The 15,176-nt window shown below is 43.9% G+C and overlaps 1 protein-coding gene across 2 annotated transcripts in view; it reads left to right on the top strand.

Moving 5' to 3' along the window:
- LOC145854626 (uncharacterized) overlaps positions 1 to 15,176 on the top strand; it is a 104,818-nt gene that overhangs the window by 22,651 nt on the left and 66,991 nt on the right. The window lies entirely within an intron of this gene.

Here is a 15,176-nt window from a genome sequence, read left to right as displayed (position 1 = left end):
TATCAAGCAAAGAGGCACTGAGTTTGAAGGTAGGCCTTGAAATACATCCACAGGTACACCCCCAATTGACTCAAATTATGTCAATTATCCTATCAGAATCTTCTAAAGCCATGACATCATTTTCTTGGAATTTTCCACCTGTTTAATGGCAGTCAACTTAGTGTATGTAAACTTCTGACCCACTGGAATTGAGATACAGTGGATTATAAGTGAAATAATCTGTCTGTATACAATTGTTGGAAAAATACTTGTGTCATGCACAAAGTAGATGTCCTAACCGACTTGCCAAAACTATAGTTTGTTAACAAGAAGTTTGTGGAGTGGTTGAAAAACAAGTTTTAATGACTCCAACCTAAGTGTATGTAAACCTCCGACTTCAACTGTATGTACACTGCATGCACAATTATTAGGCAAGTGAGTATTCTGATCTTATCATTGTTTCTATTCACATTTTCGAACTCCAAACCATATAAACTTGAATGCTTATTTGATTTAATCATTTTCAGGTGATATGTATTTGTGTAATGAGGGAGGGTGTGGCGAAAGTGAATTACACCTTATATCAAGGTGTGCATAATTATTAGGCAGCCTCATTACCTCAGGTAAAATGGGCCAAAAAAGAAATTTAACTGACTGAAAAACCAAAAATGTAAAATGCCTTTCAGACGGATGCGACACTCTTTAAATAGCTAAACTATTGAGGTGTGACCACCGGACATTCAAACGTTTTGTTGCGAATAGTCAACTGGGGCGCAAAAAACGCATGGGGAAGAAAAGGCGCAAATCAACTGCAAAAGACTTGAGAAGAATTAAACATCAAACTACCAGGAACCCATTATCCTCCAGTGCCACCGTATTCCAGAACTGCAACCTACCCGGAGTGTTCAGAAGTACAAGGTGTCAAGTGCTCAGAGACATGGCCAAGGTCAAGAAGACTGAAACAAGACCACCACTGAATTAGATTCACAAGTTGAAGCATCAAGATTGGGCAAAGAAATACCTGAAGACAGATTATTCAAAGGTTTTATGGACAGATGAAATGAAAGTGACTCTTGATGGACCAAATGGATGGGCCCGTGGCTGGATCAGTAATGGACACAGGGCACCACTTTGTGTCAGGTGCCAGCAAGGTGAAGGAGGGGTACTGGTATGGGCTGCTATCATTGAGGATGAGGTAGTTGGACCTTTTCGGGTTGAAGATGGACTGAAACTCAACTCCCAAACCTACTGCCAGTTTCTGGAAGATTCTTTCGTCAAACAGTGGTACAGGACAAAGTCCTCAGCATTCTAGGCCATGATCTTTATGCAGGACAATGCTCCATCACATGCATCCAAGTACTCCACTGCTTGGCTAGCCAGCAGGGGCCTCAAAGATGCCTGAATAATGACCTGGCCCCCTTCCTCACCTGACTTAAATCCTATTGAGAACTTGTGGGCCCTTCTCAAATGTGAGAGTTACAGTGATGGAAGACAATACACCTTTTTGAACAGCATTTGGGAGGCTGTGGTTGCTGCTTCAGCGAAAATGGATCGTGAACATCAAGAAACTGACAGACTCCATGGATGGAAGGCTCATGGCAGTTATTTAAAATAAGGGTGGCTATATTGGTCACTGAATATTTCTGAAAGGCCAAAAATGTTATATAATTGTCATTTTGTGTTACTTATCGGTTACACTTACTCTAAAAATTTAGAATAAACAAGTGAGTTGAGAGAAATTATTTTTGTAATTTAGTTGCCTAATAATTCTGCACACTAATAGTTGCCTAATAATTCTGCACACTTACTGTATATATTTCCCTGAGAAAGACAAAACTCACTTTTCCTTTGTTAAACATTCAGGTTTGAGGTTCAATAACATTTTGGATTGACTGAGAGCATTGTGTTTGTTCAACAATAAAATTAATCCCGAGGAATACAATTTGCCTAATAATTGTGCATGCAGTGTATATATATATGTGTATATATATATATATATATATTATATATATATATGTGTGTGTGTGTGTGTGTGTGTGTGACGCTGCGGGAAAACAGTTGGTGGCACTGGAACATTTTAGTCTAGGGCCCTGTCAAGGGGGGAATTTTTAATCTGCTGCTGACTAATGTTTTCTTCTGCCAATTTGGCTGTTGGGAAGAGAATCATGCGATTGGATGTTATGTAGAAAAATGCACATGGAAGTCAGTGATTTATTAACACTGATACACAGAGAGAAAAGTTAATAAAAAGGGAATTACGTTCCATTTATGCACGTTTAACTCGGGTTGGAATTCCCCCAATAGAAATTGCTGTAGAATTCAGATTTCTTATGATCCTTCATGATCTGATATCTTCATACTGTACTTCTGTCTTAAAAATGGATAAATTCTTTCACATTTAATGAGCTTCAAGTACACTGATCAAAAACATAACTGATGATTTCTGCCATTTAAACCATTTAATTATAGGCAGTTTAAAACAAGTATTTGTATATGTTATTCCAACACTTGTGATACAGCACTGTTATACTGTGGTTAAAATGCGATTCAATGTTTTTGAGCGTTTATCTACAGTGTAAATCTGGTCGAGCTACAGTATTATGAGTCGATCTGTGATGAAGCGTTTGAAGTCTTTGCTCTCATCAGAGAATTAACAAGAATGAAATTGTACATTTCACACCACTGTGAGGTGGGCTAGGTGCACACACACACACACACACACACACACACACACACACACACACACACACATACACACACACACACACACACACACACACACACACACACACACACACACACAAACCCACAGGAAGAGACAGAAATAGAGTTTTATGGTATTTCTATGAGGCGTTTCTTAGACATAGAGGTGTTGGGACTTCCCCCACCTCCAGTCTGCAGCCGTGCTACTACGTCTCTCACCTCAACAGGCGCCAGCCAATGAGTTGGGTGATGATCAGTGTGCTGCATGCCAGAAGGCCACAGTAGCAGCACAGTCTTTAAAACACACTGCACAGGTTACAGGAAGGTGCCATGATGTTCAGCCAAGAATCAGATAGGTGGAAAGAAGTGGCAGAGGGGTTTAGCAGCAGTGGTGTAAAGTACTTAAGTAAAAATACTTTAAAGTACTACTTAAGTAATTTTTTGGTGTATCTGTACTTTATTTTACTCTTTATAATTTTGACTACTTTTACTCCATTACATTCCTAATGAAAATAATGTTATTTTTACTCCATACATTTTCCCAGACACCCAAAAGTACTCGTTACATTTTGAATGCTTAGCCGGACAGGAAAATGGTCCAATTCATGCCCCTATCCCTGGTCATCCCTACTGCCTCTGATCTGGCGGACTCACTAAACATACATGCTTCGTTTGTAAATGATGTCTGAGTGTTGAAGTGTACGACCGGCTATCCGTAAATAAATAAAAAAACAACAAAATGCTGTCGCCTGGTTTGCTTAATAAAATGAATTTGAAATGAATTTTACTATTACTTCTAATTTCGATACTTAAGTATATTTAAAACCAAATACTTTTAGACTTTTACTCAAGTAGTATTTTACTTGGTGACTTTCACTTGAGTAATTTTCTATGAAGGTATCTTTACTTTTACTCCCGTATGATATTTGGGTACTTTTTCCACCACTGTTTAGCAGAGTAAGGGGACAGTGCATGGGCAGACCCAAAGTTCTCTTTTAACCGCTTTTTAGCCCTGGACATAGCACATCATATGTTATTGATCTGGTGTTTTGTGTTGTATACAAATGTAGAATCTTAATTTGATCACTATTTTGTTCCTGAGAATTCTCCTGCACGACAGGAAATTAAAACTTGTGGTGTATTCGAGGTTTAAAAATGCATCTAAAGTTTGTCATTTCCACTTAATGTCAGACTTGATTTGCTGTATCACATTTTTTATCAACCCCTACGAATCACATATTTTATCAACCCCTACAATAATCCACATAATAATTCACATTTCCTATTGCTGTTGGATTATTTTCCTGCTGTAGCATATTGGCTCAAATTAAGATCCTACATCTGTGGCTTTGGCATTAAGCAGGGGTCTAGTGCAGCTGTCTTGAGTATTTTAAACAGGAATCTATAGGGATATATCTGGATTTAATGCAGAAGGAGGGAAAGAATGAGTTGGGAGGTGAAAAGAGTGTAAACAGTGGAGTGAGTGAATGGACAGTGAAGAGAGAGAAATGGAAAAAGAGGGAAAACATTGTGTATAACGTAGTGGAGAGTGTAGACCGGTGTATATCTACTAATTCCCAGGATTATGCTGGTGTGCTTAAACCAACCAGTCAGATTAAGGGCCATGATTGTAATTAGGATAAGCAGGATCCATTACAGAAACCACGGAAACAGTCCTAGCAATAGAGACCAGACTACTTCAGTCCCTTTTTTTGTTACCAGTCCGTCTCACCCCTCCCCTTGAGTGGATGTGATAGGTGCAGTGCTGCTAGAGCATGCTACTGCATAGGGCACAGGCATATGAGAGAGAGAGAGAGAGAGAGAGAGAGAGAGAGAGAGAGTCAAATGGCTGTTGAGTTCCGTCTTTACTCGAGTGGAGTTATTTTCCTGTCAAACAACTTGTTGTTCCATATTGTGTTGCAGCCAGAATGTGTTTGGGTGACATTAAACCTGACTCATAAAGAGCCTTGGGTTGTATCAACTCCTCTCCACTGTATTTTATTTTGGTAGGAGGAAAATAATGTATTTTTTGGTCATATTTCAGAGAAATATCATGTTTCACAGAAATATTCATGATATTTTATAAGAGCAGTAGCATGTCGTCTTCAATAGATCAAACAAAGCCGTCCCAGGAACACAGTTTGGAATTAAAGAGCACTTGTGTTAGGGTTTGTTATTTCAGCCTCTCAAAAAAGGCTTTTAAAAAAAGAGTTGAGCAACACAGGTTTCCAGGCAGGCAGGTGCTGTCTATGTCTTCGTCATCGTGTGTTCTGCACAGTGCTTACATTCCCGCGCCTGCAGAAACAGCTCCGAGAAGTTCAAGTGTCACTTTTTGGACGGTTTCTTCTGTTACATCCTGGAATGAATGACATGTGATGAGCTCGGATTATACAGGCCAGACTAGAGCAGCCGGGAGGTGTGTGTGTGTGTGTGTGTGTGTGTGTGTGTGTGTGTGTGTGTGTGTGTGTGTGTGTGTGTGTGTGTGTGTGTGTGTGTGTGTGTGTGTGTGTGTGTGTGTGTGTGTGTGTGTGTGTGTGTGTGTGTGCAAGCATGTGTATGTACATGTGTATGTGTGCGTTCATGCATGCATGTGTAGTGTTTGTACACGTGTGTATATGTAGTGCGAGACCTGGTTGTGAGTGAGCAGCAAAGGGCAGGGAGGCTCAGACTGCCAGTGTGAGCTGTCTGGGAGACGGAAGGTCAGGGGTTGTGGTAAGGTCGTTCTCTGTGGGAGGCAGGTGGCCTCTGGAGAGACACCAGCGCTTCTGCTGTTTCTGCCGCAGCGTGGACGTGAAGCGAGAGAGGGATGGGAAAAAGAGAGAATAACAGTAATATCAGGGACATAGAGGGAGGGGCTATTGTTAGTAACCGTTAATTGATTCGGTGAGCTAAAAAGGGATGCTGTTCATTTCACTCTCTCTCTCTGGGTGTTTATTACAGGATCCAAGAGGATTCTGATGTGCCCTGGAGGCTACTAAACCCCTCGCTTTAAAGGCGGTATCAAGGGGCACTGTTATAAAGAGGGGGTGGGTGCATGGAGAAAAGGCCTGGGGGGGTGGAGAGAGTGAATGAGAGAAAGAGAAGGAGGAGAGAGAGGAAGTCCTGGAAACGGTGAGCGGAGTGGAGGGAGGGGAAAACCGGAGCGAGCACATCTGGAGCACTTCAGCTGAATATTTTGGCAACATCTGGAGAAATTCCCTGGAATTTAAGGGTCACCTCCTTTGATTTCCTTTTTTCCCTCCTCAGTCCTGTTTTCAGACATCCTCAAAGTTCTAGCCCGGTGTTGCAGGCACGTAAATGAAGGGGAGTCTCCCGTGGTCGCCGCACTGGTTGAGTCATTCCAGACTTTATAGTGGGACAAATTGGACCCATGTGACCAGCTCCCCTTTGTGCAAGCCGGGCTAATTAAGTGTCACAGAAGTGAGCGGGCGTCCGGGCGGCTGCGGAGCCAGACCAGACCTGGCCCGGGACCAAGCACAACTCCTCATAAAAACCTCCCTCCATCTCCTTCCCACCGTCAACACGTTTAATCAAAGCACACAGAAAAATAACCTCTTTGTTTTCACACCAGAACCAAAGCGAGGTAGAAAGATGTGAAACAAGTTTTGTTGATTATCAAAGGCACGATCACCACGTTTCAAACAAAACAATGCCCAACTGTTGCATTGACCGTGATTTAAAAGCGACACCATTAAATCCAGGTTTATTATCGTTGAAGAGGACGTACAAGGAGATGTGTACGATCCCTCCTTTGAGGTATGAAGTCTCCAGGGAAGCAAAAAAGGCCTCGTATTGAATCAACAACTTCAGACAGCAGCCGTTTTCATTGTTCTTCAGTACGCCACTGCACAACGGCCCATTAGTATGGAACATTAGCCATGCACAGGCAGGCTTTTATCCATCACATTGGTGATCATACTAGTCGTTTTCTCCTCTCATCAGTGCCAAGCCTCTGTTCATTAGTAATTAAGATTCAGGAGAGGTTCAAAGGATTGCCTCCTGTTTTCCGTGCTGCCTGCGTGTGTATGATAACCATGGCTATGGTAGCTGAGAGCGCTGCCTGACAGGCAGGTAGCTAGCTAGCGCTGAGGTACAGAGGTAAGTGCAGCGGTGTGGCTGATCTAAAGAAACACATTATGGTCTCCCTCTGAAGGGCTCAGCGAATCCTTGGTCCCCTGAGAGTCTCGCAGGCAGGCAGGAGCATGTCTCTGATCAGAGGAGCGAGAGAGAGAGAGAGAGAGAGAGAGAGAAAGAGATGGAGAGAGAGAGATGAAGAAGGAAGGGTGAAGGAGAAAGGGGGATAGACGGAGGGATGGAGAGAGAGATGTGAGGGGGAGTGAAAACCAATGCCCTTTCTAGACTGTGTCCTAAAGGTACAGTACCACTCATCTCATCTGAGCTCTGCGTGGAATTACAATTTATTAGCCTCTCAGTCACTATAAAGAGCTTAGAGATGGAGTAAGATAACCACGTGTCCTCTCTTTGTGATACAGGTATATTAGCTTGTCTACTCCAGCAAAAATGATGTCTACCGCGTACGTCATCTCGATCATACAAATGTAATACACATTATTACAAAGTTCTGCTCTGAAATGTATGCCATCTCTATACCCTCTCTATCTCTCTGGCTCTCCCTCCATTGCCATCTCTCGTTCCCCTGAATGAGGGGAGGAAACCTAGCCAGTTGGTTAATCGTCTCCCCCTCCATCTGCGCGCCAAGCTATTTTCTCTGTGTTGCTGTGCAGATGGCCTACATCTTTCTGCCTGGCTGAGCCGCCAAGCAGCGTGGACAGACCATTCTGCTCTGCAGGCGCAGCATCACTGAGCCTCCTCTGTCTGTCTGTCTGTGTGTGAGTGTGTGTGTGTCTGAGATAGTGTGTGCGTGCGTGTATTGGTCCTCTGTGCATTATTTATCCTCCTTTCCCCTTTTCCAGGTACTGTACACACATCATGTCTACATTCATGCAGTACATGCCCACGCACATGTATATAACATGCACCCACAGTGGAATATCCACATCGTCTTTCCTAGAAAGGGGACGTGTCCCTAACAGCAGATGGAGACAGCAGGGGGATCACCTTTTTTAGAGTGCGGTTGCTCTGCAACACACACTGAATATGCCAAGTCCTTAGTGAAAATGTCATTCCCCCACCTGTGTCTTATTCTGTACATATTCATCTATGTACTCCCTAGTGGTGCAGCGGTCTAAGGCACTGCATCTCAGTGCTAGAGGCATCACTACAGACACCCAGGTTTGAATCCAGGCTGTATCACAACCCGGCCATGATTGGGAGTCCCATAGGGCGGCGCACAATTGGCCCAGCATCGTCCGGTTTATGGTTTGGCTAGTGTAGGCCATCATTGTAAATAAGAATTTGTTCTTAACTGACTTGCCTAGTTAAATAAAGGTTAAATAAATAAATCTATGTCCAGTTCTCTGGAGAATGACTGACCTTGCAGTGGCTGTCTGCTTGCCCTCGTCTCTTTTTGATCTAAATAGATTTGTTTCGGGTCCTGCTTTCTGAGAGGACCCTCCACTTCATCCTCCTAAACAGATCTGACATACTGTCTCTCTCACTCAGTATGTGTTATTGGAGATAAGCGGTTGTCCCTTCCAATGCATATTTTGGCCCCTCCCTTTGCTTTTGTAGCTTGCTGCTAGGGATGGGCATTTGAAATGATTTCCCTATTCAAATAAGTCTAAATACCTGTGTTTTAAATAAATAAATACATTTTTTAACTTCAATGGGGATTTGCTGGTGTGACTCAGAAGAGGCGGTGCACTCTGCTTGTTGTTTCAGCACAGACTGGTGGGGAGGGGCATGAGAGGAGCAGGGGCCGGTGTGTCTGAAAGAGGGAGGGAGGGAGAGAGAGAGAAGTAGGCAAACCGACTCCCGTAATTTAGACAAACTTGTTGCTGCTATAGGTTATCTTTCATCTCATCTAGCAGTGTCTGTCTTGACTGCATCAAATTGGTGTAAAGAAGCTAGCTAGCTAGCTACACTAGCCAGCTAAGTTAGTTAGCCAGCTAGCAAGCTAGCAATACTAATTGAGGCTATTTTGCTGCGCTCCCCTCATCCTTGTCTACAACAACTCCATTCATATTAAACAACAGCCTACCTGTTGGTTGATCATTGTAGCCTACTGCTTCTCATTTAGCCAACTTAATTCTGTAATTGTAATTCCATTTTGCGTTGATTAGAAATCTCCCACTTCACTTGCTAGCTGCTTTTCAAGCTACACGCGTGAAAAGTGTGTAGGCAACCGGTATGCCTTTTTTATGGGTGGCACTCCTAAAAACTGTCATAAAACTGTTGTTTTATTAAAATGTCTCATGTCATGGTCTATCTTGTATGTAGCAATGTCTCATAGATGATCATTACATTTTAGACAAAGCCTTTTCATTAATAGGCCTATATAGTTTTTCTTCTAAAAAATGAATACTCTCTCAGTAAACATTCCTCCATACCCTATGACAAAAAGCACTTTGATCATTATCTGTCACCAATAGATCTGTCTGTCGCACATTCCCACCCCCAGACAGACAGACAGACAGACTGGCATGGCTCAGTGATCTAAATAAGGTCTGCTGCTGAAAAAGCTAGGTCAAATCAATGACAGGGATTGTCTACCGTTGTAATTCTTGTGTGGGCCGCTTAACCATTTTTTTGGTTCGCCTAAGTCCAAACAGTGTAACAATATAAATACATGTAGGTTTTGGGGATGGAAAAATGCTTTCAGTGTAAACTTAAAAGAGTAAAACCAGATATAAAGCATGTAGAAAAGATAATGACCTTTATATTTTTTTAATAATATGATATTTCAGAACTAACAATCACCAAAATAAAAGTCAGGAAAATTGAAAAGTAAAAAAACGCAGAATTTATTATGTTTGAGCAAAATAACACAGCATTAGCCATGGCGAAATGCATAGAATAGCAGGAAATGATTTTTAAAACTGCAAAATGTTCTCTCAACTCCGTGGAGAAATATGTAAAATTGCAGGAAATTGGCTTAAAAATGCTAACATTTCTCTACACTGCGCCGACGGGCCGGCTGCGCTCATTGCCATGCCCCCTGCTACACTCCCTTACCACGCCCACTACCTAAGCCCTTTTTTGAACCAGAAAAGTCCATGAATGATTCCCAGTCACCAGATGTGTGGGCGTTTGTTCATTATGGTTGTCCAGAATAGCTAGTATGTACCTTCATTCCAGTGCTTGTTAGTGACCATACACCATACCATTACTCTTTGTAACAACACCCCCCCCTCCCCCTGGTTTGGATTATCATTAGATTCCAAGATTTGTGCACCCACTACGCAGTCACATTTCAATAAGTTCCCTTCCACGCTCTCTGTTTCTGAGCTCTCTGAAATCACCATGGATGTGAATGATTGGTATTCCACAGGCCTGGCTACAAGGGATTCAGTGAGCTTATGACCAGCTTAGCCTTTAGACTTCTGCCTGATTGGCAGCTACTGTTTCCTTTATCAGTGGTGGATGAGGGGTTGGGGGGCAGGTACCGGGCATCCATGGCATTTGCCTTTCATGAGATATCACCCTGCATTACATGTGCATCTTAGTCACATATATGATGCTTCACCCATAGGCGCTGAGACATGACAAACATCCTCCACCATCACTAGCATCATGGTCTTGGTGCTGTCCAATATATTTTTAGCCCCATCTCGGTTTCTTCAAGTTCTGTATTGTCTCGCAATGGACCTGTAGCTACAGCACAGAATCCCCCTCTCACAATGATCTACTTCCTGCTATCCCAAGCACCTCTGTTTCCTGTCTCCGAGGTCATGTGCTTCGTTTTCCCTCAATCATATGTTTCTCCCTCTACCATTGCTGTCAATGTACACACCGCATAAAAGCTTGTTTTCTGTCTTGGCAGTGAAGACGTGAGCGATGGGCGGCCATTCCATTCCGCAGCACTCTCCTCTGGGTGTGAACGCCTCTGCCACTAAACCAAGCCTTAAATTGATCTATTCGTCCTTTTTTTCTTGTCTTCTCAACATTGTGTGCTTTGTTGTGGCTGTAACGAGCTATTTTCTGTGGGCATTCTGGCACAGACATTGTTCACCGCATGGCATGCCGCGTGTTAACACTCAAGACCGTGGTGTGGCCCAGGTCACATGATCGATCAGCACCAGGATGTTGTGAAATACGGAAGGGGTTAAGGGGGTGGGGGTGGAGATGGACTCTCAGAGAGGAAAAAGGATACTTAAGAGGGTGGAATACCAGCAGCAGGAATGGCATGGATTTCCCACTAATTACCACCGCTGCTATCTCAGGAGGGAAGAATAGGAATAGCTCGCAGGCCGGTTTTGTGTGTGTGTGTGTGTGTGTGTGTGTGTGTGTGTGTGTGTGTGTGTGTGTGTGTGTGTGTGTGTGTGTGTGTGTGTGTGTGTGTGTGGGGGGGGGGGGGGGGGGGGGGGGGGAGTCTGTGGCTTGTGGACTAAAGTGTCGACAGTGACACTACGGTGTGTTTGCACACCTTTTTTGTCCAGCCTCTACATCCTTCCTCCTCATCCCTTGTAGACAGCAGTCACTCTTTGTGCCTCATGTTTGAAATATGTTTTCTCATGCTGATATACCCTTGGCTTTGTTTGTTTTTTGGAGTGTGTGTGTCCGTGTGCATGTGTGTGTGTTATATGGCTGTCTGAGGGGCACAAGAATTGAGGAGTGTTGAAGAATTTACTCTGCAAGTCAACCTGAGAGATTGGATGTTAGCCCTTAGTAAACCCACACACATTCCCTCTGCTAGGTTTGTCCGTGAGAGGGACAGGCCTCTTTGGCACAGTCTCAAGGGAGAGGTCCGGCAACCCCTCGGAATGTGTGGCATGTAGCCATTCCTGAAGAGCACTCCGGGATCAGGCAGGGGACCAGCGGGAGGTAAAGAAGGAAAAGGACCTAAGAGACTTTGTAACACTTCCCAGTCCTACTGCACACTGGGTGGTGGGATACAGTTAAAACAGAAATATCCTCTCCTCTTCTCCTCTCCACTCAATACTCCCACAATCAGGGTAAATCAGGAAATAGAATTTCCCTTTCATGTCAGTTGAGGCTACTCATGCTCTAGCCATTATGACCCACTGACCAGGAGATAAGAAGGAGAGCTTGCATCGTGGAACAGATGAAAACTGAGTAGGGAACTAAACCCTTACAAAAAAACAACATGATCACATCATGTGAAAAAATCAGGTCTGGGTTTTTCATATGTACATTTTTGACATGACTCAGACACTCACTCCTACTCCCCAGGTGCTCTCATTTGTTGACTTCTGTAACCGTAAAAGCCTTGGTTTCATGCATGTTAACATTAGAAGCCTAATCCCTAAGTTTGCTTTATTCACTGCTTTAGCACATTCTGCCAACCCGGATGACTTATCCATGTCTGAATCCTGGCTTAGGAAAACCACCAAAAACCCTGAAATTTCCATCCCTAACTATAACACTTTCCACCAAGGTAGAACTGCCAAAGGGGGCGGTGTTGCAATCTACTGCAGAGATAGCCTGCAGAGTTCTGTCTTACTATCCAAGTCTGTACCCAAACAATTCGAGCTTCTACTTCTAAAAATCCACCTTTCCAGAAACAAGTCTCTCACCGTTGCCGCTTGCTATAGACCACCCTCTGCGCCCAGCTGTGCCCTGGACACCATATGTGAATTGATTCCCCCCCCATCTATCTTCAGAGCTCATGCTGCTAGGTGACCTAAACTGGGACATGCTTAACACCCCGGCCATCCTACAATCTAAGCTTGATGCCCTCAATCTCACACAAATTGTCTATGAACCTACCAAGTACAACCCCAAATCTGTAAACACGGGCACCCTCATAGATGTCATCCTAACTAACTCGCCCTCCAAATACACCTCTGCTGTTATCAACCAAGATCTCAGCGATCACTGTCACATTGCCTGCATCCGTAATGGGTCTGCGGTCAAACGACCACCCCTCATCACTGTCAAACGCTCCCTAAAACACTTCAGCGAACAGGCCTTTCTAGTCAACCTGGCCGGGGTATCCTGGAATGACATTGACCTCATCCCTTCAGTAGAGGATGTCTGGTTATTCTTTAAAAGTGCCTTCCTCACCATCTTAAATAAGCATGCTCCATTCAAAAAATGTAGAACCAGTAATATATATAGCCCTTGGTTCACTCCAGACCTGTCTGCCCTTGACCAGCACATCCTGTGGCGTTCTGCATTAGCCTTGAATAGCCCCCGTGATATGCAACTTTTCAGGGAAGTTAGGAACCAATATACACAGGCAGTTAGGAAAGCTAAGGCTAGCTTTTTCAAACAGAAATGTGCATCCTGTAGTACAAACTCAAAAAGGTTCTGGGACACTGTAAAGTCTATGGAGAATAAGAGCACCTCCTCCCAGTTGCCCACTGCACTGAGGCTAGGAAACACTGTCACTACCGATAAATCCACAATAATTGAGAATTTCAATAAGCATTTTTCTACGGCTGGCCATGCTTTCCACCTGGCTACCCCTACCCCGGTCAACAGCCCTGCGCTCCCCACAGCAACTCGCCCAAACCTCCCCCACTTCTCCTTCACCCAAATCCAGATAGCTGATGTTCTGAAAGAGCTGCAAAATCTGGACCCCTACAAATCACCCGGGCTAGACAATCTGGACCCTCTCTTTCTAAAATTATCTGCCGAAATTGTTGCAACCCCTATTACAAGCCTGTTCAACCTCTCTTTCGTATCGTCTGAGATTCCCATAGATTGGAAAGCTGCTGCGGTCATCCCCCTCTTCAAAGGGGGAGACACTCTAGACCCAAACTGCTACAGACCTATATCTATTCTACCCTGCCTTTCTAAGGTCTTTGAAAGCCAAGTTAACAAACAGATTACCGACAATTTTGAATCTCACCGTACCTTCTCTGCTATGCAATCTGGTTTCAGAGCTGGTCATGGGTGCACCTCAGCCACGCTCAAGGTCCTGAACAATATCATAACCGCAATCGATAAGAGACATTACTGTGCAGCCGTATTCATCGACCTGGCTAAGGCTTTCAACTCTGTCAATCACAACATTCTTATTGGCAGACTCGACAGCCTTGGTTTCTCAAATGATTGGCTTCGCTTGGTTCACCAACTACTTCTCCGATAGAGTTTAGTATGTCAAATTGGAGGGCCTGTTGTCTGGACCTCTGGCAGTCTCTATGGGGGTGCCACAGGGTTCAATTCTTGGGCCGACTCTCTTCTCTGTAGATGTCAATGATGTCGCACTCGCTGCTGGTGATTCTTTGATCCACCTCTACGCAGACGACACCATTCTGTATACCTCTGGCCCTTCTTTGGACACTGTGTTAACTAACCTCCAGATGAGCTTCAATGCCATACAAGTCTCCTTCTGTGGCCTCCAACTCCTCTTAAATGCAAGTAAAACTAAATCCATGCTCTTCAACTGATCGCTGCCCGCACATGCCTACCCGTCCAGCATCACTACTTTGGACGGTTCTGACTTAGAATATGTGGACAACTACAAATACCTAGGTGTCTGGTTAGACTGTAAACTCTCCTTCCAGACTCACATTAAACATCTCCAATCCAAAATTAAATCTAGAATCAGCTTCCTATTTCGCAACAAAGCATCCTTCACTCATGCTGCCAAACATATCCTCCTAAAACTGACCATCCTACCGATCCTTGACTTCGGCGATGTCATTTACAAAATAGCCTCCAACACTCTACTCAACAAATTGGATGCAGTCTATCACAGTGCCATCCGTTTTGTCACCAAAGCCCCATATACTCCCCACCACTGCGACCTGTATGCTCTTGTTGGCTGGCCCTCGCTTCATACTCGTCGCCAAACCCACTGACTCCAGGTCAACTACAAGTCTCTGCTAGGTAAAGCCCGCCTTATCTCAGCTCACTGGTCACCATAGCAGCACCCACCCATAGCATGCGCTCCAGCAGGTATATCTCACTGGTCACCCCCAAAGCCAATTCTTCCTTTGGCTGCCTCTCCTTCCAGTTCTCTGCTGCAAATGACTGGAACGAACTGCAAAATCTCTGAGCTGGAGACTCTTACCTCCCTCACTAGCTTTAAGCACCAGCTGTCAGAGCAGCTCACAGATCACTGCACCTGTACATTGCTAATCTGTTAATTGCCCATCCAATCTACCTCATTCCCATACTGTATTTATTTGTTTATCTTGCTCCTTTGCACCCCAGTATCTCTACTTGCACATTCTCTTCACATCTACCATTCCAGTGTTTAATTGCTATATTCTAATTACTTTGCCACCATGGCCTATTTATTGCCTTACTTCTCCTATCCTACCTCATTAGCACATGCTGTATATAGATATTTCTACTGTATTATTGATTGTATTTTTGTTTATTCCATGTGTAACTCTGTGTTGTTGTATATGTCGAACTGCTTTGCTTTATCTTGGCCAGGTCGCAGTTGCAAATGAGAACTTACCTGGTTAAATAAAGGTGAAATATATTTGTTTTTA

The sequence above is a fragment of the Salmo salar genome, chromosome 01, assembly GCF_965601325.2.
Source record: "Salmo salar chromosome 01, fSalSal1, whole genome shotgun sequence".
NCBI lineage: Eukaryota > Metazoa > Chordata > Actinopteri > Salmoniformes > Salmonidae > Salmo > Salmo salar.
Note: the sequence above shows the minus strand (reverse complement) of the source record. Positions and strands in the feature narration are given on the sequence as shown.